The sequence below is a fragment of the Equus przewalskii genome, chromosome 22 (genome assembly GCF_037783145.1).
Source record: "Equus przewalskii isolate Varuska chromosome 22, EquPr2, whole genome shotgun sequence".
NCBI lineage: Eukaryota > Metazoa > Chordata > Mammalia > Perissodactyla > Equidae > Equus > Equus przewalskii.
In genome coordinates, this window is record NC_091852.1 from 33461257 (window position 1) to 33484405 (window position 23149).

General features: G+C 40.8%; 1 protein-coding gene across 16 annotated transcripts in view; it reads right to left on the reverse strand.

Moving 5' to 3' along the window:
* TTC39B (tetratricopeptide repeat domain 39B) overlaps positions 1-23149 on the reverse strand; it is a 142719-nt gene that overhangs the window by 75451 nt on the left and 44119 nt on the right. For 2 of the 16 annotated variants that reach the window (XM_008536922.2, XM_070589714.1), the window contains exon 1: positions 11921-12412. The exons of the other annotated variants lie outside the window; for them this stretch is intronic. The gene's annotated coding sequence lies outside the window, so the exon portion shown is untranslated. Of the gene's footprint in view, positions 1-11920; positions 12413-23149 lie in introns of those variants that run through there. 16 annotated transcript variants of the gene reach the window in all.

Below are 23149 nucleotides of genomic sequence, written 5' to 3' on the forward strand. Positions count from 1 at the left end.
ACATTCATGTACAAGTTCTTGTGTGGACATATATTTCATTTCTCTTGGGTATATACCCAGGAGTGGAACTGCTGAGTCATATGGCAACTTTATGTTTGACATTTTGAAGAACTGCCAGAACATCTTCCAAAATGGCTGGTGATTTCACATTCCTACCAGTAAGGTATGAGAGTTTCAATTTCTCCATATCTTGGCTAACACTTGTTATTGTCCACCTTCGTGGGTGTGATGGTATCTCATTATGGTTTTGACTTGCATTTGCCTAATGACCAATGATGTGGAGCATCTGTTTAGATACTTATTGGCCATTCATATATCTTCTTTGGAGAAATGTCTCTATTCAAGTTGTTTGGCTTTTTTTTCTTTTTTCTTTTTCTTTTTGCTGAGGAAGATTTGGCCTGAGCTAACACCTATTGCCAATCTTCCTCTTCCCTTTTCTTGAGGAAAATACTCCCTGAGCTAACCTCTGTGCCAATCTTCCTCTATTTTGCATGTGGGTCACCTCCACAGCATGGCCACCAACAAGCGGCACAGGTCCACACCTGGGAACTGAACCCAGGCTGCTGAAGGAATGTGCCAAACTCAACCAGTAGCCCATGGGGCCAGCCCCATGGCCATTTTTTTTAATTGGGTTATTTGTCTTTTTATCATTGATTTTTGTACTGCTCTAATTTTTTTTTTCTTTTGAGGAAGCTTAGCCCTGAGCTAACAGCTGCCACCAATCCTCCTCTTTTTGATGAGGAAGATTGGCCCTGAGCAAACATCCATGCCCATCTTCCTCTACCTTATATGTGGGACACCTGCCAAACCATGGGTCCATGCTCAGCATCCGAACTGGCAAATCCCAGGCTGCCAAAACAGAGCATGTGAACTTAACCGCTATACCACTAGGCTGGCCCCTATACTGCTCTAATTTTTAACCACTAGGTAGAAAGAAGTATTTTCAAATGAACAGCTTAAGCTGTCTTTGTTTATACTTTTTCTCTCATTCAAATCATAATGAGCAGAATCAATTCAAATTTAATTTCCCCAGTAAATCCAACACAATGGGCTATGTTCCTGAACAATGAAATAAAAGCTAGCCCATTTAAAAAAAGAAAAAAAGAGAAATAAAATTTCAAAATATTTCAAAAATTAAGGATACTTAATATCCTTCAAGCTTTTTCATCAAAGTTAAAATCTCTTTAGGGAAGAAAAGAAATGGGTGTAGATATGCCAACTGTTATGCTCCTGGAAGCGCCCTTTCTATCATCTACAGTCTGAACGGTGTCTCCTGGAGCAATGAACGTAGGACTCTAGTGGTCACCACCACCAGATTTCCAGGAAAGCTACTGCTTAATATTATCGACCATGTGATTGGCTCTTTTTTCTTACTAAAGAAAACTGCTCACTAGATCAAATTTTCATGGCCAGGGATCAGAGGAAGAGGAGAGGTGCTGATTCTCCTGCCACTGGGAGAGCAAGAACAGCCCAGCAATCAGCGCGTACTCCCTAAAAACATCGTACTGTCAATTCCAACCCCAGGCCTGTCACCAGTGCCTTCAGAATCCAAAGAAAGGAATTTCAACATTTCCTCACCACTCTGGTCCTGCTCCTTTGGAGGGAAGACCTGAAAAGCTGGAAAACGCCAAAGGACCAGCACTAACAAAGGATACAAGTATTCTATTAAATGAGGTACCAGTGAATTTATGAGCCAGATATCCCACCCCTGAATAATCCATGCTTAGACTCATTACAAAGGCTTCCTGGATCCCAACCCTAAGCCTTCCTGTTATCTGTAGGACTTGAGTGATTTTTGTATGCTTTGTGCTTTTCTATGTCTTTTCAAATTTTTAAAAATGATCACACACTATTTTTAATAATCAAGAAAAAAGTATATATTTTGAGCAATTTAAGTTCAAATTGGTGAAGGAAGTATTCGACTATAAAGGAAATACCTTCTGATTATGAAGGAAATACCTTCTGATCATCCCTTTTTTTTTTTAAGATTTTATTTTTTTCCTTTTTCTCCCCAAAGCCCCCCAGTACATAGTTGTATATTCTTCATTGTGGGTCCTTCTAGTTGTGGCATGTGGGACGCCGCCTCAGCGTGGTTTGATGAGCAGTGCCATGTCCACGCCCAGGATTCGAAACAACGAAACACTGGGCCGCCTGCAGCAGAGCGCACAAACTTAACCACTCGGCCATGGGGCCAGCCCCTGATCATCCCTTTTATATGATACATAGCTTAAAACAGTTCTCCTGAAAAATATGCAAGAACAGTATATTATTTTTAGCCCTTTTCACGTGAAGAAGTTAGACTACATCACTACCCAATGTGCTTCCTTTTTTTCTTTTTTTTTTTTTTTGTGAGAAAGATTGGCCGTGAGCTAACATCTGTTGCCAATCTTTCTCTTTAGCTTGAGGAAGATTGTTGCTGAGCTAACATCTGTGACAATCTTCCTTTATTTTATATGGGATGTTGCCATAGCGTGGCTTGACAAGCAGCGCCAGGTTCGCCCCTGGGATCCAAACCTGCAAACCCTGGGCCACTGAAGCAGAGCACATGAACTTAACCATTATGCCACCAGGCTGGCCCCTAATGCGTTTCTAATGTAATTTTAGCCCCCTTCCAAATTTGTACTTCTTTGAAAAAGTCAGTTCTTAAATGTTGTGAATTCTTTAATTTTGCCTTTTCTATTTCCTACATTGATAACACGCCTCAATGCTATTTTAAGTTTTGAACCTAAAAACTCTCATTCTATATTCCTGAATTGCATTTAAATTTATTACTTTATATATACATTTACGATCTCAACCTGATTTTTAATGTTTCTACCTGTGCTGAAAATGAACTATGATTTATCCCTTATTGGAAGGAGCTGGCCCTCCCAAGAAGCCCAGTGATGCCAATGAGCACGCATTAGCAAGAGCTCTCTACAGCTCCCCGGTTTCATCTTTGGCAGATCAGAAGAACACAGTACACACAGCCTGTGTGCACGTCAGCAAGCTGTCTGCCGTGTCCCACAGCCCTGTACGCAGGATGCGGAGTGACAGGGCCAGTCAAAGAGATGGATTCATAACTGTTTCAACAGCTTCACTGGAAAGGTACTGCCCTTTACCCTGTCCGATTTGACATTTTTATCAGAAACTGCGACTAAGACAGAAAAAACAAGCTAATCAACTCGGCAGAAAAAACAAAGCTGGGAAAGACAGCAGAGAATGGACCATAATCTAAAAAGATAATGCACTAAACGGATGAGTTAAATTTAGTAAGCTAAAGTTTAATTTTCACTCATAAACATCTAGGAGCACCATATTGCAGGCACCACATCAGGTGCCAGATACATAAAATCATACTGCTCTCGAAGATGATATCCGAGAGAATAAATTATAAGTTTCTGAATTGGACCAAAAATCCAACTGAATAAAAGGATAAAACAGATGTTACTTAAGAACATGGTAGTAAACTTAAGAATTATTTAAAAGTGAACTTATAAACACAATAGGATGTTACCCCTCATCCAACTTAAGCTGTATTAATAGAAGCGATGCATCCAGAATGAGGAAAGTGATAGTCTGTCCCAAATTTCTTTTAATTAGCTCTTTTTTAAATAGATAATTGTTCCCGCATCAATGTGTGAACTCCCTGAAGGCAGGATTGTATCACAGCTCCCAGCAGAGTGCCCGGGCTGATGGACTGACTGGCTGAAGGGACAAAGGAATGAATGGAGCATAGAACCACTCTAGCCTGGTCAGACCAACCACATCTGGCCCATCTGACATTCTAGACACGCAGTTCTAAGAAGACCAAGAATTGGGAATGCAATGAGAAGCCAAGCGCCAGGAAGAGAAAGGACTCAAAGACAGTTCAATAGAAGAAACAGTTCAAGGAAGTGGAGAAGCTTAACTTGGAAGAAAGAAGAGATGGATGAAAGCAGAAAAAAGGAAAGAAGATGAAAGCAGAAAAAAGGAAAGAAGATGAAAGCTATTTCGAGACGTTTCCCTCCCCTGATCATTTGGAAGGTTCTGATTCATCCTTCTAGATCACCTTCTCTGGAGCAGCATCCTACTCCCAAATGACTCAGAAAATATATAATAACGTGTCTACAGAAAGAGAAGAATAAAATAGATGTGGCAAAATGTTAAAAATGGATTATGGGTACACGGAAGTTCTCTGTATTAGTGTTTTATTTCTTTCTCTAAATTTGGAACTATTGCAAAATAAGAATTTTTTTTGTTTAAAAGACAGCTTAGATGATCCTGCAATGAGGGGCAGAGACAGGGATCAAATGGGAGTGGCCGCTGGACCTTGGGTACCTGTGGACCAGCCAGCGTCAGTGGAGAATGCCAAGCCCTCGGGGTCATCGGCCAGCCATCACAGGTCCAGCTGTCACAGGTCCAGCTGTCACAGGTGTTTCAGTGGCAAAGGCAGCAAGGACAGAGGTCAACGCAAAAACACCTGGATGAGGCCATCGACCAGAGAGCAATACCCACTGCACGGCTCCATCACTACCCCACTGCTTCCTGCACCCACATGCCATCTGAGAAGGAGCAGAGGGAGGAGGAACCTTCGAGAAGGGAGAAGCAAGCCCGACACAGAGTTTAAATTTTAACTTGAACAGGCATTTATCTCTCTCACCCTCCAAGAAAACCTGAGTCACTCCAAAAGAGACTGTTTGAAATTTGAACAGATGATGTAATCTTTCATCAATAACTTAGGTTTTTTTCGATCCTCAATGGGGATGAGAGTCCTAGAACAAAGTGAGAACAGTTGAAAAGAAAAACAGGTCATTACCATATAAAATACCAAGCGTGCCTCAGACCCTACTCACTAAGAAAATGGAGGGTAGGACTTACTGTATTGACAGAAAAAAGAAACTACCCCATAGAGGCTGCTTTTCTTGCCCATAGACACAGAAATCAGACAGAGTGCAAACTAAAACCAGAGCCTGTATCCTTCCAAATTCTTGCCTTAGGCAAAACAACTTGTACTCCTTTACATTATTTAAAACACAAAACAATGGAATGTTAGATTGGCAAGAGATTCATACAGCTCCTGTTTCATTTTGCTGGCTTTTTTTTTTCAACTAAAAAATCTCTTCCCTACTAAAAGCTTCTCTTATTTCTAACAGAAAACTTCTACCTAATCTATTAATTATCCTTTCTCACCACCCTACTGTAGTGTGACTTAGGAGAAAGCTGGGACACGAGGCAGAAAGCCGGCTTTCTAGCCTAGGCCTGCTGGTCGCTTGCAAGCAGTGTGACTTTGGACCCTTTGCTCACCTCCATGGGCCTCAGTGTCCTCATCTGCAAAAAGAGAGAAGGGATGGACATCATAGAAACAGAAAGAATGGTGGCTGCCAGGGTCTGGGGAGAGCTGGGAGCAGAGTTATTGTTTAATGGGGATAGAGTTTCAGTTTTACAAGATGAAAAGAGTTTCAGAGATGGACGGTGGTGACGGTTGCATATTATGAATGCATATAACACCAGTGAGCTGTACACTCACAAATGGTTAAGATGCTAGTTTACGTTATGTGTAGCTTACCACGATTTTAAAAAATGGGGAAAAGAAAGCATACACACAAAAAAAGCCAGAGGAGGGCTAAACAATACCTGCTCTGTCTACTTCACAGAGATGCTGGGAGGAGGAAATGCGTTCCGTTCTGTAAAAACTTTTTAAACTGAAACATCGCATAAAAGTGGTGCTGACGTTGTTAAAAGAGTTTAAGTGACTGGGGCCAAGAACTTCCCATTAGACCGACCATCGACCATCGCATCCCTGCTGCTCAGCAGTTCGGCACTTCCTGCGTCACCAGGCAGAGGCCACTTAGCGGCCCTTTGCCATTTTCCGTCCATCCCTCAAAGTAGGGATGCAGACCTTTTCAGGATGCAGAGCAAATGCAAGTCTTCGGTGTCACACTGAAGTGAGGAGGAAGGTTGTTTACCTTCCTTTAAAACCTCACAACGGAAAACAAAGATTAGGAAAAGGAAATTTTTAAAAAGTAATGCTGAAAACAAGTTTTCCTCTCATTTGGCTCGCCGTCCATGAGGGAAAGAAAAAAATAAAGGCTGCCCAAAAGTCATTTTTTCAGGCTAGATAATGTAACTATCCTCTGGGTTCCTCAGTCAGAATTTAAAATTCATCACAGTAGGATTATTGGTTTACTTTTAGTAGTGGGGAATATATTAGGAGCTTTTTAGGACAGGAACTCTTTGTCATAGCCCAAAGATGCTCAGTGAGTTTTTGATGACTGAATGACATTTTTATTGATTCTACATTGGCACCCTCGTGCCACATACAAGTCTAGCTACTTGGCACGTCATGTCACATATGTAGATCACGCAAAGGACCCATGAATATACTATCACGGAGACCTTCATTCACAAACAAGCAGCTTTCAGTAAATACAACGGCTTTCCCCACAACCATCTATTAGGTAAGACAAGCAAAACAGACGGGGAAGCATCTAAATATTCAAGGAATTAAGCCACAAGTTTTAATTTTCTTTAGCTCTTCCATGTGTGGCTGCTTTCGCTGTTGTTGTACTGTATTTATTCAGCGTGTGCTATGAAGCAGGTACACAAAATGGTTTTGCTATACAGGGCCTCTACTACTTTAAAAAACAAAAACAAAAACAAAATGCTAAACTAAATTAAGGAGAGGTGATGGCATATAAATGCTATACATCAGGCCTGGTTTGCTGGATCACAGAAAGGCTCAAATTCTGCCCCACCCACCAACTAAGACGACAATGCCTACAGCCCCAAATCACAAGAGAAATTCAAGTCTTGGTCCCATACTTGCCTGTTTTCTAAAATACAGTCACTTGTAGTGACTTGAAATAAGATATTCTAAAACCCACTAATCCAAAACGATCACCAAAGAAATCCATTCATACCACTTGAATGGCCAAGAAAGACTTTCCACACCTGTGGACTGATGAAATATCAAAAGAAAAGTAAACCATGCGTGATATGCACATCCAACTCACATTCCTGGACTCTGCCCATAGATGCAATCCTGCCCTTTCTGAAAGGAGGCAAAGAAACAAGTGTAAACGTGGTGTCAAAAAAGTGGAAAGCAAGTGCAAAACATGAAGAAGATCTCTGGGCATGAGGCTAAAAAAACTAAGCATTTTTCATGGCACGTATACCTGGGAACGCACTGTGGCTGTATTTTTTAAAAAAAGGAGGGGGGGGGCTGCCTATACTCCCCAGTCAACCTTTGGCTAACAGCTTCACGGAGCTCAGATCTGCCAGCTTCTATCACAATGGACTCACCATCAGCTCTGAATGACCTTGGGCAACTCATTTAACCTTTGTGCACCTCGTCCTCGTCATCTGTAAAAGGGGAGCGACAAGGCCAACAAACACGGTTGTCATTGAAGATACGAAGATGAGTTAGCATAGGTACTGGGCCTGGCACAGAAGACATTTAAAAAAGATTCTAGCTCATTTCTTCTCCACTAAGATATGCAAATGATGACACAGCAAAAAGGTACGAAACCTCCCTGACCGCTTTGTGCAGGAAACCACACAGAGCCTCAAGTTGCCCTATTTCGTGACAGCCCTCAGAGCCTTCTGCTAAGCAAAGGAGAGATTTGATGCAAAAACTGAGAGATTGTAAAACCATACAAGTCATGTGTGGGTTATTTCCTATAAGTTTGTTTATGAGTCAGTGGGTTGTAAATCAAAACATATTTCCTATAAAAATATTGACTGATGCATATCTGTATCAATATCTATCTACATGCATGTTACGTGTGTAGATACATGCATGTATACATATATACACACACAGTACATATATATATATATATATATATATATATATATATATGTAAACACATGTTACATTCTCAACCTAAGCCATAAAAGCCTATTTAGGCCCTAAATTATTAATAACTCTGGCCAGAGCCTTAGAGCCAGAACCAGCAGGGTGTCATATTATAGGGCTGAGACACACTTCCCCTCTCCCAATCCCCACACTGTGGCCAGGGAGTCCCGTCCACATACAAATGCATGTAATCCTCACGATGAAAACACTTCAGTGGCTTGTCACTGCCCTCACCACAACTCCTTAGCAAGGCACCCCCGGCATCTGTCTTCCTCTGACCAGCCTCTCCTCACTAGAGCTGCAGGCCTCCCACGCTTCTTCAGAAACCCTGAAGAGATCACAGTGAAGGGGATCAGAGCACATCACCCCCAAATATGCCACTTTGACATAAACGTTGTTTTGAGCTGAAGGTAATTAGCTCTCTGCCCTCCCGCTTTCTGTCTAAAAGCAGGGCACAAATTTCCCTTTGTAAAGGCGCCCCCCCACACACACCAAGAAGAGAACTACCCACAGATAAATCTTATCACCTGAGAGGACTCTTATCTGCATAATAAACCCTACTAAACAATCCTGACTTACATTTCCTAGTCACCTTCCCATAACTCACCCCCACCCAGAAGCCCAAAACCCTTTTCTTGTCTAAACTCTTCTATATACTTTATCACCCTTTGTTAACATGGTACACAAGCCCCAAATTCTAACCACCTCCTTGAGGCACATTTGTGAACTCTCATGCATATAAATGTAATTAAACTTATTTCTCTTTTCTCTTGCCAATCTGTCTTCTGTCCATTTAATTTGCAGGGCCCCAGGGAATGAACCTAAGAGGGCAGAAAGTTTTTCCTCTCCTATTATGGTCTCTCATATCTCAGGGCTTTTGCACCTACTAATAAACCCTCCTGGTATACCTAATACCTAATTGCTCCAAGTATCTAGCAATATCTGCCTCAATTCAGACATCTCCTCCTCCAGAAAGACCTACCAGGTCAGCATCTCCCCAGACTCCTGTCCCTCACCCAAGATTAGGTTGGTCACCCCTCATCTTTGCTCCCACAGAACCCTGACCATTTCCATCCCACAGCATTTATCCCACTACATCCCAATGACAGAGTTTCTTGTCTGTATCCCCCAATAAACCATAAGTGCCTGAGTGAATATTAATAAGCCAAGATATTTATTTTGTTAAAAAAAAATCCTGTGGCTGGCCTGGTAGTGCAGCAGTTAAGTTTGCTCACTCCACTTCAGTGGCCCAGGGTTCACCAGTTCGGACCCCGGGTGCAGACCTACCCACCGTTTATCAAGCCATGCTGTGGCAGTCGTCCCACATATAAAACAGAGGAAGATGGGCATGGATGTTAGCTCAGGGCCAATCTTCCTGAGCAAAAAAAGGAGGATTGGCAGCAGATGCTGGCTCAGGGCTAATCTTCCTCAAGAAAAAAAAAAAAATCCTAACTAGTCCACTTTCAAGTAACAATCATCAGGCAACACAGGGAGACCTCTGAATCGGGCTGCAGGGCAGGAAGGTTGGGTCTGCCAGGCACTCTTCTTCAGAGCCAAGACTAGCCAAACACCTTTCAGATTCAGGCTCTTGTTGCTATTTGTTTTGTTTTGTTTATTTAGTTGGTTGGTTTTGGTCTGTTGTTTAGTTTCAATTCTGATTTCGTTTTCTTAGTATCTTCTAAGATACTGTAATGGAATGAACAGTGGCTAGGAAATCAGAAAACCTAGTTACTGGCCCCATTTTAACTAATGTATGCTCTCTGCCCTCACCATCTTCTCATCTATAAACTGAGCAAATAGTATAAGAATGGTTCCTAACCTAGGTGGCTACAGTCACCAGGGAAGCCTGTGATAAATACAATTCCCCGTCTGGGACCCAAGTAACTAATAAGCAGCCTGGTTCGGGGACCACCAGAAGGGGTAGAGATTTGAAATCAAGTTCCAACTGGGATTAAGTTCTAACTCCTCCCCTTACTTCCTGTGTGACCTTAAGCAAATTACTTAATCTCTCTGTGCTAGGTTTACTCGCTTGTAAATATATAAGCAGTAATTTTTATCACTGCTCAAATTTTATTATATTTTAAAATATACAGCTGTAACAGTAACTAGTTTACAGGGTTGAAGGGAAGATTAATGTACACAGTGTATCAACTAGTGCCTGGCCCACAGCAGATGTTCAGTAAATGATAGTGAAGGTCCCTTCCCCTTTCTGCATTCTCATAGCACCCTGTCACGTCTCTGCCACTGCCCTTAGGAGCTTCCAGAGGCCAGGAGATCTCTGCCTTATTCTCCACCCTATCCTTGATGTCAAGCCAGTGCCCATGACAATCCCCAGCATTACAGCAGACACTCAATAATTATTGCATTAAAGAATCAACAACTTACTAGAATATACTAACATAACCAATTTCCCTTCCTCTCCCACTAGACTACAGTGTGAGCTCCTCCAAAGCAGGGATCATTTCTTATTTACTGATCTAAAACCAACACTTAACAGTGCCTATCACATGCTTGTTGGACTAATTACATTATTTCCAAAATCTCTTTCCAACACAAGCATTCTAAGGATCTGTGGCTTCAGAAGATCTGGGGCAGAATTAGTTGCAACTATTTGTATGTCTGGTATGTGTCTAGCCACAAAGTACCTATACTTCCACAGTTGAAAAACTACCACAATTGCAATGAAATAATCAGGTAGTTTTCGCATGCCCACCTCACCTGCTAAAAATAACCTCTCCATGAGGGCAGAGACAGTATCTTGTTTAGCATCATATCCCAGAGCCTGGCAAGAGCTTTGCAACAAATGTAAACATTTCTTGAATGAATGAATGAAATGAATGAATGAATCTAAGTTTTTCGCAAGTCTAGGGAAGGCATAATTTCCTTTTTTTAGGAATCTTTCCTAATTAAACTTAAAGTTGCTGCATTTAGGTATGACAAAATATCTAAAAATAAAAACAACAGATGTTTGATCTCTGGGTGGTGGAGTGTTCCTTTTTTAAAATCCTTGATTTATTTCACTCTGCAGGAAATGAGCCAAAGTCCTGGCAGCCACAAAGCTCATATAATAAGTCACCCTAAATCAAACATATTCTGCATCTACAAAGATGACTATTACCAGTTGGTGTTTAAAAGTATTCTGACTAGTGACCTCTGAACACATCAACTTTTAGAAAATGCTTTAGCTAAAGTGATTTTAAGATAAAAGAAGATCAGTAACCAAATGATATGAATCAGTTCACTAAAATAATAACACTTTTATTTAACAAAGACAAATCAAGAACATATGGGGGTTATGGTAGGAAGCCAAATTTAACGTCTATCTTTACAAAATGTTCAAAATTGATTCAATAATAATTCAGCAAGGATACAGTTCTAGCCTCCAGTGAATTCCAAAAGGGGAAAGTGGGACACAATGACTAAGGACAGATGTTTAGACTAAAGGGTCTGCGTCACCAGAAAAAAAAAATGGCACCGATTCAAATGCACAATTAGTAAAGGGTGGTCATGCAAAGGTCACTTTCTGGTAACTCCCGTTTACTGTAATCTGCTACAAAGAGACAGGCTGAAGCCAACGCAGCACAGCAAGAGGAGAAGTCTATGACTATGAACCACGCTATTCTGAGAGCATGCCACAGTACTTAATCTTTCTTTAAGGTTTTAATCGCACTATCAAAACAAAACCCTATGACGAAGCCGGCAAAGGACATAAGATAAACACAGTGAATACAAAGTGAGCTGTTCTCATCTTTCCATTGTTCTGCAGCCCCACGCACACCTTGCAGCACCAATAAACCAGCCATGGCATCCAGGGAAGACAGCATCCTCTGCGCAGCAAGATTTGCTATTTTCTCCTCTATCAGCACTCACCCTTAGGGGGTTAAAGAAAGGGGGGTGGGGGAGGGAGGAAAGCCCCGGCAAGCTTGACCCAAAGCCGTTAATGAAGACAACGTCAACTAACAAAAACTGCAGGTCTCCAACGAAATTTAACTCCGATTTTTTTTAATTGGCATAGCTTTCCTTAAATTAAATCCTCACAGATCTAAAGTGAACATTGCAATCATACCCCCAGGAACAGCTAAATAAATACAACATACTCACAGATTTAGAGCAGCTGTAACTTTGGAGGAATGAATCTAGCCCCACTGTGAAGATGCCTTTCCCCTCTCTTCTACCAGATTTTTTAAAAGCCAACAAAAAGAAGAGACAATCCTCAATTTAAAAGCCAACAAAATCCTCAATTTCTGTTTTATTTCTTGGGTCTCCAGTGAGACTCTCAATTATCAGGCATAAGAAAAGAAGTTGCCGAGGCGGCTGACAGCATCCCAGGGCAGAATTTAAGACATGTCAGTTAAAGTGGCAGCTACAGGCACTGCCGTAGCGGATGCTTCTGCAAGAAGGGATGCCGGGAGATTTTTTTCCCCCAATCTCTGCTGCAGCCTAATTCTAATCCATCACTGTTTAATTACCCTAGGGAAACAGACAAGAAAAATACAAATGGTCTGAATTTGTAAAATCTACAGGTCTTTTAATGATTTTTCCCCTAATCCAGGGATTCACCTTCATCTAAAGAGGGCCAATAGAGGAATAAAATGAATTTCCTCTTTTGTTTCAAGGAAACTATAAGAGCAGGTGAATATTCCCAGGTTAGAGTTGGATTTTATATCCCATGGACTTATCTCAAACATGAAATAAGGGAAAATCAATTCTCTCAAGTTTTTTATCGAACAAGTTAAATGCACAAAAGTTAAATTAGTGAAGAGAATTAAATACACATATGACCTAACAGTCACACCCATGCAACTGGAAACAGCGTTGAAAATTAATATTAGATAAAGAATATTTGAACTCATTTTGATGAAACTTAAAAAAAAACAAAAAACGGTTTAGAGATGGTCAGCAACTTGGCAACTTTCTCATCCTGCCTTAAGGGCTCCTCCACAGATGAGAACTGAACCACTCCTATGATGGGGCTCACCATTTTATCTGATTATAAAGGCATCAGAAACTGTATTCTAATATTTCCTGATTATAAAGGAAACCTTTCCTTGGAAAGAACTGGAAAACAGACAAGAGAATTAAAACCAGCCATAATCTCATAACCCAGAGTTAACCACTACTAACATTTTACACTATTTCCTTCTAGTCTTGTTCCTCCATAGACAGACATTTTTCTTTAATACTATTGTTTTACATGCTGTCTACTACATTTTTCACAGAGCATTGTTATGACTATTTACCCATAAACGTGACCCATTTCTAAAAGTGCTCCCAAGAGTCAGTATATGCAGTGAGAGTCAGTCAACACATTTTGGTGTGCCTACTGTGCGCTGGGCACGGGGGATACAGAAGTGGATAGGGCACATGTGGTCCCTGCTCCCTTGGAGCTCTCAGTCCAGCAGGGAAGCCAGATAGTCACCAAATGATAGCAAACGAGACAGGTACTGTACTCCCAAGGAAAACTATAGGACGCTTTAGAAATACGTAAGAGACCTGGTCTGGTGAAGGTCAAGGTTTCTCAAGGAAGGTCAAGCCCAAGTGCAAAATTATTAGTACAGTGTATTTCACACCTACGCTTTCCCATCAACATAAATATCTTTTATCTAATATTCTTTTCTCCTATATCAAAAGAAACTTTAAGTCCAGCTATACTTTTTGTGAATAATGTACAATATGCCAGAAAAAAATTGACCTAACTTGTATTTGAACACAACCTTTGAGAGATTACAAAAGGTAGACCAACCAGGTAATTTTAGGCATCCCTAAAATGGTGAGTTACCACACGTTTCTAAGAAATGTTCAACCTAAAATTAATTTATCCATCTCAGAATATCTTAAAGGCTAAAAGATTCCTTTGAGAATGTTGGAGGAAATATGACAATTCGACAGAGATCTGACATGACCATCTTGATGCAATCTAAGAAAAAAAAAATCAGCAAACAGCCAAATAAGTTATGCAGATTCTAGAGGTGACCAAGGCCAACATCAAGAGTGATAAATCATGCTGATAGTATGTACCCGTCACATGATATGACGAAAATGGCACTTCATCTCTGTGGTCTTCCTCCCAAAAACCCATAAGCCCAGTCTTCCCATGAGAAAAACACCAGACAAATTCCCATAGAGGAGCATTCTTTCTACAAAATATCTCACTAGTACTCTTCAAAACTTTCAAGGTTGGAGCTAGCCTGGTGGCACAGCAGTTAAGTGCACACGTTCCACTTCAGCGGCCCGGGGTTTGCCGGTTCGGATCCCAGGTGCAGACATGGCACCACTTGACAAGCCATGCTGTGGTAGGCATCCCATGTATAAAGTAGAGGAAGAAGGGCATGGATGTTAGCTCAGGGCCAGTCTTCCTCAGCAAAAAGAGGAGAACTGGCAGCAGATGTTAGCTCAGGACTAATCTTCCTCAAAAAAAACACTTTCAAGGTCATCAAAAGGAGGGAAAAAGCCTGAGAAACTGTCACAGCCAATTAGGTAAAAACTAAGTAAATCCGAATAAAGCATAGACTTTAGTTGGTGATAATATATTGACATCGGTTCACTAATTTTAATAAATTGTAATACTAATGTATGAGTATAACAGGGGAAACTGGGTATAGGGTATATTGGAACTCTGTACTACCCTCGCAACTTTTCTATAAATCTAAAACTGCTCTAAAAAATAAAGTCTATTTTTTTAAAAAATTCTCTTTCTCAAATTGAAAGTAACTTTATTTTTTCTGATCATTAGTAAAACATATCCCATAAAAATTCTGACGATGCAAAAAGGTATAAAGGGGACTTTTTAAAATTATAAATATCCTGTAATTCCATCATGCTAACAATCCCAAACAAAATAATTGTGTGTGTATGTGTGTGTATTTGTGTGTACGTACTGCTCTATCATACATGTATAAAATATTATCTGTATTAGGCTGGATAATAGCCCCCAAAGATAACCAGGTCCTAATCCCTGGAACCTATGAATATTACTTTATATGAGAAAAGAGACTTTGCAGTATAATTAAGGATCTTAAAATGGGAAGATTATCCTGGATTATCTGGGTGGGTGCCAAATGCAAACACAAGTATCCTTATAACAAGGAGGCAGGGAGGCATTTGACAGAGAACGCAGAAGGTGATGTGACCATGAAAACAGAGTGACTTGAAAATACTCTGCTGCTGGTTTTGAAGTCAGAGGAAGACGCCATGAGCCAAGAAATGCAGGAAGCGCAGTTCTTGAGGCTGGAAATAGGAAAGAACATCGATTCTCGTCTAGATTCTGCCAAAGAGATTGGTTTTGATTCAGTGAAAACTATTTCGAACTTCCGACGTCCAGAACTGTTAACAGTAAATTTGTGTTGTTTATGCCACCAAGTTTGTGGTAATTTGTTAACAGCAGCCATAGGAAACTAATACAGCAGCCTTACTGATCTGCATTTCTTCTTTTTAGTTATCTGCATATACCCTTTTGCCAATTTTTCCATCAAAGTGTTCTGACTGTTGATCTGTGTTTTGGTACTAACCCTCTTTCATATATGCTCAAGTGTCTTCCCAGTTATTTCTCTTTTATCTGGGTTGACGAGGGTTTCATCATAATGGTCAAAATTATCTTTTCTCCTTTTAGTGTCATGCTCAAAACATACTTTTCAACGCAAAGAATATAGAATTATTTGTCTTAATTTGCTTTTAACATTTACGCCAAAAAATCTCCAATTTTTTTTCTTTATTCCTAAGAACATGCAAAGCCATACATCCCCACACCCGTGTCCCTCCACCCTGAATTCAGCCTCTGGACTAGCATCAACACTGAGACTTGGCTGGAGAACAAGTGTTAAGGAGGGAGACAGGAGACTTCTGGAGACCCCCATCCATACCCACATTCCCTCTGTCAAGTCTCTCCCCCCAAACTAACTCAGTGCCAGATATACAGAATACGCTTGGCAAACATTTGTTAAACCACACAAAGTAGGAAGATCACCTCATCCCTGGTCTGACGAGGTGGGTCTCAGAAATGGAGAGACGGTCAAGGATAACAGCTACTCATTTACCAAATACTTGTTAAATTTCACAAAATGTTTTCTTTTATGCTTTGACTTTTATTTTCTATTATTTTACTGTTTTATATCTCGAGATAGCCATTTTAAGACTGCATGGAAATAGCTGTATTAAAATTTCTTGCACCTTGGGAGGAACAATGGTTTTAACAGAAACAGCAGTGCTCCCATTATATTATGCATTAAGTAATCCGTATATATATATTACATAACATCTGCTTCACATTTTGTAGTTTTACAACATGCTTTCAAATAAACTCTTTCATAGGCTAAAGACACAAATCACACAATAATTTTTTTACTCACACTGAATTGTCTGAAAAGATATCCTTAGATTATTTTAGCGACTAAGTTCTACTGAAAATATAGGATCCATCTATGTATCTAAACAACAAAATTGTACATACTGAGACAATGAGAATGATCTACCAAAATATATATGCTTTAAATTGCTGATCATGGAATTAATTTTCTTGTAGTAACTACACAGAATTCTTTTTTTTTTTTTTTTTTTAAAGATTTTATTTTTTCCTTTTTCTCCCCAAAGCCCCCCGGTACATAGTTGTGTATTCTTCGTTGTGGGTTCCTCTAGTTGTGGCATGTGGGACGCTGCCTCAGCGTGGTCTGACGAGCAGTGCCATGTCCGTGCCCAGGATTCGAACCGACGAAACACTGGGCCGCCTGCAGCGGAGCGCGCGAACTTAACCACTCGGCCACGGGGCCAGCCCCTACACAGAATTCTTTTAATCAAAACAAATAATACATTGTTGGTATAATTTCTTTTAAATTGGGGTCAAATTTTTTTAATGGCAAAGAACCTTTTAAATAATGTGGGATTTGACACAGAACCTTATACATATACACACTTTTTTTTATAACTACATAAAAGTAAAGTCAAGCTACCCATGCAGAAAATTTTAACTGCCAAGATAAACAGAAACCCCAAGTTTATAACTGTATTGCCTAGAGGGGAGACCAAAATTATGCCTAAGCCTCTAAAAATACTAATTCATCAGAGCTACATGGAGCTTCAACATTTTTCCTAGTTATAACATTCTGCTTACAGGTCATAAAAATTACTCCTAGCTGGCTTGAATACTTTCACTCTGGACAATAAAAATAAATAACACAGAAATTACATACATAAATCCCCAAATACCTCTTCAGTTTTAAGCAATTCCAGATTAGGTTTATTAGTGGCTATTAAGTCTTCAGACTATTTATTAAACGTGTATGATACATGATACTGCACTACACATTATTCATAAATGTACCTAACTCAAATTTCCCTCCACCTTTGAGGAGTTCTACCCACGACGTTCTACAAACACGATGGCACAAAAGGGAGAGAGAGGGAAGAAGGGGAGCCAGGGAGAACCAGAGACAGATTAATTCTTAAACATGAGCAATGGAGAAGTTTGACACATTTCAAGAGGCAAAGCTCCCACGTATCCGCTTTGGGGGAGTTTTATTAGTCATTCTAGGTTGCTACTTTTATCAAGAGATGAAAGAACGTATCAAAAAACAAGGTAGATAAAAGATGGAGAAGGTTAACAAAAGGCAGTGAAGTTCACTGCATCCCTTAAGAATCTGACAGCTCATTCACACACACTTCAGAAGAAAAGTGAGTCGGCCCACAGCTGAGAAATGGCAAGGGAGAAACCAACAATCCTGGATAGTGTTTACGATGCCCAAATAATCGGACGTTACCTAATTATGTATGTATTGGGGTTGATTAACACAACAAGATATAATCATCATTTTAAAAAATACATATTTCAAAAGATCCCTGAATGCACTGCCCCTTTGAGTAACGACAGCAATTACCATTGTGCCCTACACTTGGTAAACTCTCAGTAAATGATGGCTGGATTTTTAATGCACTGCAAATCCTTGCAGTCTACTTTGAGGAGCCATCTCTATTTTCCAATTAGCACATTAATTCAACAAACTCATTAATTTGACAAATATGTACTGACACCCACTCTGTGCCAAGCATGATGCTTGGGTACAGGGTACACTGTGATGAGCTGAACAGACCAGTCCCATCCTCATGGATCTTAGAGACCAAAGAAGAGATGGTCAAAAAACAAGTAACAATTAACTACCAAGGAAGAAATGGAGGGAGAGAAACCAACAGGATGACAAGATAGAGAAACGGGGCGGGTGCAACCTATTTAGATGGGGTTATTAAGAAAGGTGGGAGGACATACCAGCTGAGAGCTGAGATGACCAGGAAGAAGCTCTGGGAGAAGGGGAGGAAGTCGCCGTAGTCAGAGACACCAGCTCAAACCTAGGGCAGCAAAGGGCTTGCTCCATCCAAAAGCTGAAAGAGGCTTGTGGCCAGAGGGCAGGCAATGAGGGTGAGAATTGTCCTGACCAGGTAGAAGCAGTAAGTCAGGGCCTGACCACCTCAAGCCTTGTGGACTGAGGTGGACCAGGGTCTTCATCTCAGAGACATGCAAACTCATGGACAGATTTTAAGCAAAGGAGTGATGTCATCCAATTTAATTTCAAGAAGGATCACTCTGTCCTGATTCAAACAAACATGGTGCTAATAAAATAAGTTATGAGATAACTGGGGAAATCTGAGCACTGACAGGACAGTTGATAAATGCTGTTCATTTTCTTAGGTGTGGTACCAGTCTTGTGAAGTTTTTTAAAAAAGACCTATCTTTTATATTTGTGTACTAAAATACAGACAAAATGACATCATACCTCTGTATCACGTTAATTTCCTGACCTTGACGTATGAATGGCAATGAGGTAAGAGCACGTCTTTGATTTTAGGAAGCATGTACTGAAATATTCAGAGGTAGAAATAGATTATAATGTCTAGAATATGATTCGAAATAGCCCAGAGATGGAGTATAGAAGAAATAAGATTGGCCTTGAGTTGACAACTGTTGAAGATGGGTGACAAGTATATAAGAGTTCAGTTTACTATCCTCTCTACTTTTTGTATGTGCTTGAAATTTTTCATATAGAAATTTTAGAATAAGGTGACTTTGGCTGCTGTGTGGAGGAGGAGTAGGGCGCCACTGAGAAGGTGGAAGGAGAGCGAGCAAAGGAAGCAAGAAAGTACATTAGGAGGCTCTTAAAGTCATCCAGGAAAATCCAAGAGTAACTTGAGCTAATGTAACAGAGAGAGAGAAAAGTGAAAAGACGGGGAATCAACTTTGGAGGTAGTAATCGTCAGACTTGGTAACATGAAAATTAAAGGACAGGGAAAGAATTAAAGATATCTCCCAAGCATCTGGCTTCAGCAAGTGCCTGAAGACGTTTATAGAGATGGAGAAGACAGGGAGAGGAAAAGCTTTCAGATGGATGCGCCAGGTGGCTGTCAAGAGTTCAATTTGGGACATATAAACGAAGGTGTTTGTGAAACATCCAAGCAGGTGGTCAAACAAGCAATGATTGGACCTATTTCCCAACACGATTATCAAAACAGTCCCAGACAGAGCAGCGCAGAGCAGTAGCCAGGTCCAGAAGGTCACTGATGCAGGAGGTGAGAAAGTCAGTACTGTGAGCAGGGTCCTACTAAGTTTCAGACACAACCTGGGCACTGCTGCCAGGGTTGAACGACAGTCAGAGAGGCTCCTGAGCCTGCATAAAGGGCAACCACAATGGCAAAGGCCTTGCTCATAGAGGTCCACGGGTCATTCATTTTGCCACCAACACCACCAAGTCTTTCACCTCCACCGGGCCTCCTTGGGAAGATGAGACAATTGGACCAAAGGATTGCTAAGGGGCTTGCCTTTGAGTTAGGACATCCCGTCGCTCCCTGGAGTGAAAGAGAACATTTACAGAACACATATACCTTAAGTTAAAATGTGCATACACACTCCTGCCCCCAATAGCCCTATATAAAGAACATCTTGTTTTGGAAGGTCCCAATACAATAGCCGACCATCAAAGGAGACCTAATAATAAGAAAGAAAATACACAGAAAAGCAATTCCATACAAGGAAAAGACACTTAGGGATGTTACTCACTGGGCTTTTTAGAGAACTTTTATTTCCATTTACTCTATTTCATTGACTCTATGACACAGGATTTTTCACCATGTAGCATCTCTGACACGAGGATGTATCCTAGAATTGACAGCAACTTCGGCCCAGATCAAAGTTCAATTCTTGGGGAGGGGATCTGCATGTGCTTCTGCCAGTCACCTGAGGGCACCACCAACCTGATCCAATCACCTGCTTCAAGTTGTTTGGGTCACACTGGTAACTAATATTCAGACCACAAAACGCGTGAATCAAATTCCTAGGGTGTAGAAAAGTTAAAACACAGGCTTCCTGTAAGACCCAGCAATTCCACTCCTATGTGTGTATGCCAGAGAAGTGCAAACATATGTCCACACACAGATTCGTCCACAATTGTTCATAGCAGCATTATTGACAACAGCCAAAGACTGGAAACAACCTGAATGTCCATCAACTGAGGAATGGATAAACAAAATGTGGTCCAGCCATATACTTGATTATTCAGCCACAAAAAAGAATGAAGTGCTCGTACATGCTACAACATGGATGAACCTCAAAAACCAGACACAGGGCCAGCCCAGTGGCACAGCAGTTAGGTGCGCACGTTCCACTTCAGAGGCCCGGGGTTCGCTGGTTTGGATCCTGGGTGCAGACATGGCACCACCTGACAAGCCATGCTGTGGTAGGCGTCCCACGTAGAAAGTAGAGGAAGATGGGCATGGAAGTTAGCTCAAGGCCAGCCTTCCTCAGCAAAAAGAGGAGGATTGGCAGAAGTTAGCTCAGGGCTAATATTCTTCAAAAAAAAAAAACCAGACACAAAAGAACACATGTGGTATGATTCTATTTTTATGAAACGTCTATAGAGACAAATCTAGAGAAAGAAATTAGATTAGTGGTAGCCTAGGGGTAGGAGTGGGAATGGGGAGTGACTATAAAGGACACAGGTTGTCTATTTCAGGTGATAAAAACGTTTTAAAATTAGACTGTAGTGATGGTTGTATAATTCTGTAAATATATTAAACTTCGATAAATTATAAACTTAAAACAGGGGTTTTATGGGATATAAATTAATAATGCAATAGAGCTATTTAAAAACATTCTCAGGGCAGAGAATCTCATGAGAGGTTTTTTTTTTCCCTCCCTACCTAGTACCAAGATTGAAATACACAGGTTTCCTTACTGTAACTTCCAGCATGACAGTTTTATTTTTCCCTTTCCTTACAAAAGGTCTCTCACAAATTTGTCCATCGTGTGTTTTCCTTCCTGAGCCATATTTAAGGTAATGATGTCAATGGCATCTTAGAGCCAATAAAATAATTAAGTGCCAACCTGGTTAAGAAAAATCGGAGAGGGAGGGGGTCCCTGAGAGACCTGAGCAACATTTATCTTACCTAGACAGGAAGGCTTGGGCCAAAAGAAAGATCAGAGAAAAACGAAAATAAATCCAACTCTGCCTGTAGTTACCACTTATAATTTAACCACTATGAAGAAAAATATTAACTAGATGTTTTTCAACTATCATTCACCCTAAATAACTTTCAAACAAACCAAACTATTGCATCATAATTAATTGATTTAACCTGATGGGGGTGGGGGTGAGGGGAAACGGCCTTAGAAGCCTTCTCTCAATCTACAATTTATGGTTCAAAAGAGAAGGTGTGAAGAAGGAAAAAGCCCATGAGAAATGCTGTGCTACAAAATATTTTTATTTCTATTATAAGCTTCTTATCTCTCGGCTAAAAATATCTGCCTCTTTCAACTTCTAGAGGTAAGGACAAACTCACCACAGTTCTTGCACATAAACACATGCATCCCCACTGCATTCACACTGCCTCAGGACTCGATTAAACAGAGATGAATTTCTAGGTAAGGATAAATTCAAAGTTTTATTAAGGGTATGGAGTATAAGAGATCACTGCTGAGAACATACTAAGCCTGCATCTGTTGTAACAGTCTTTGAACATAAAGTTGCTACTTCTCCTCTAACTTCTCTAAACCACCATAAAAAGAAAATCTTGATTAACTGGTATCTGACCAGGCTCCCCAGTCCATCAGATGTTTGCCCCACTGCCCTCTGTGGTTTTCATGAGAAAGAGGTTAACCAAAAGCACAACCAAGTCACAATGTTTCCGAGTGGTTAGTCCACTCTCTCCAGTCAACAGAGGCCAGGAATCCTGGGGGACCCAACTTCACTTGTGTCCACAGGCGGCCCAGATAACCCTGGTGTCCCTCAAAACCCAAAACCAATGGCAGCCACTCCTATCTCCCAACCAGAAGATAGCTCTCTGTGGAACCTCCGAAATATTTTACTTATCGGTTTTTTTGTGTTTGTTTTTTGCTGAGAAAGATTCGCCCTGAGCTGACATCTGTGCCAATCTTCCTCTATTTTGTATGTGGGTTGCCACCACAGCATGGCCACTGATGAGCAGCATAGGTCCACGCCCAGGAACTGAACCCAGGCCGTCAAAGCATGGCACACCAAACTTAAGCAGTAAGTCACAGGGCCGGCCCCACATTTTGTTTATTCTTTGTGTGTCATATCACAGTTCATTGATGAACAGACTTTACACCCATCACTGTATTGTCAGACATGGTAGCTGTGCACAAACACTGGGAAAGAGGACACCCAGGCATCAGGGCACCAAGAATCACACGCCAGCACGGAATTGTTAAACCAGGAAGCAAGAGAGTACGGCAGAACTAATCTTCTGGCAAGTTTCTACAGATCATGAGGTAGGTCTAAGTTTTAGTCCCTCCCTAAGAGGTCACCTCCTATGTCAAGCAGGTCAGAAAGTTTATAAACAATTTTAACTTTCAAAAAGGAGACATTCAGGGGCTGGCCCCGTGGCCGAGTGGTTAAGTTCGCGCACTCCGCTGCAGGCGGCCCAGTGTTTCGTCGGTTCGAATCCTGGGCGCGGACATGGCACTGCTCGTCAGACCACGCTGAGGCAGCGTCCCACATACCACAACTAGAAGAACCCACAAAGAGAAATATACAACTATGTACTGGGGGGCTTTGGGGAGAAAAAGGAAAAAATAAAATCTTAAAAAAAAAAAAAAAAAAGGAGACATTCAATGTGCCACAAACTGTTAAAAAAAAAAAATCTCTAATTTTCCCTCCATTTCTAAATGTTGGAGATGTTTCATGATCTACCAGTTTGCAAACCTAGCAACTACCCAAAATAGTTAAAATAACACAGTTGTTACCACAGGAAGTAGGAAAATCCATGTCTGCGGTGGTAAATCCCTTAAGCAGAAAAGGAGAGTAGGAAACAGTTTTCTTTTGGGGAAACGATTTAAGG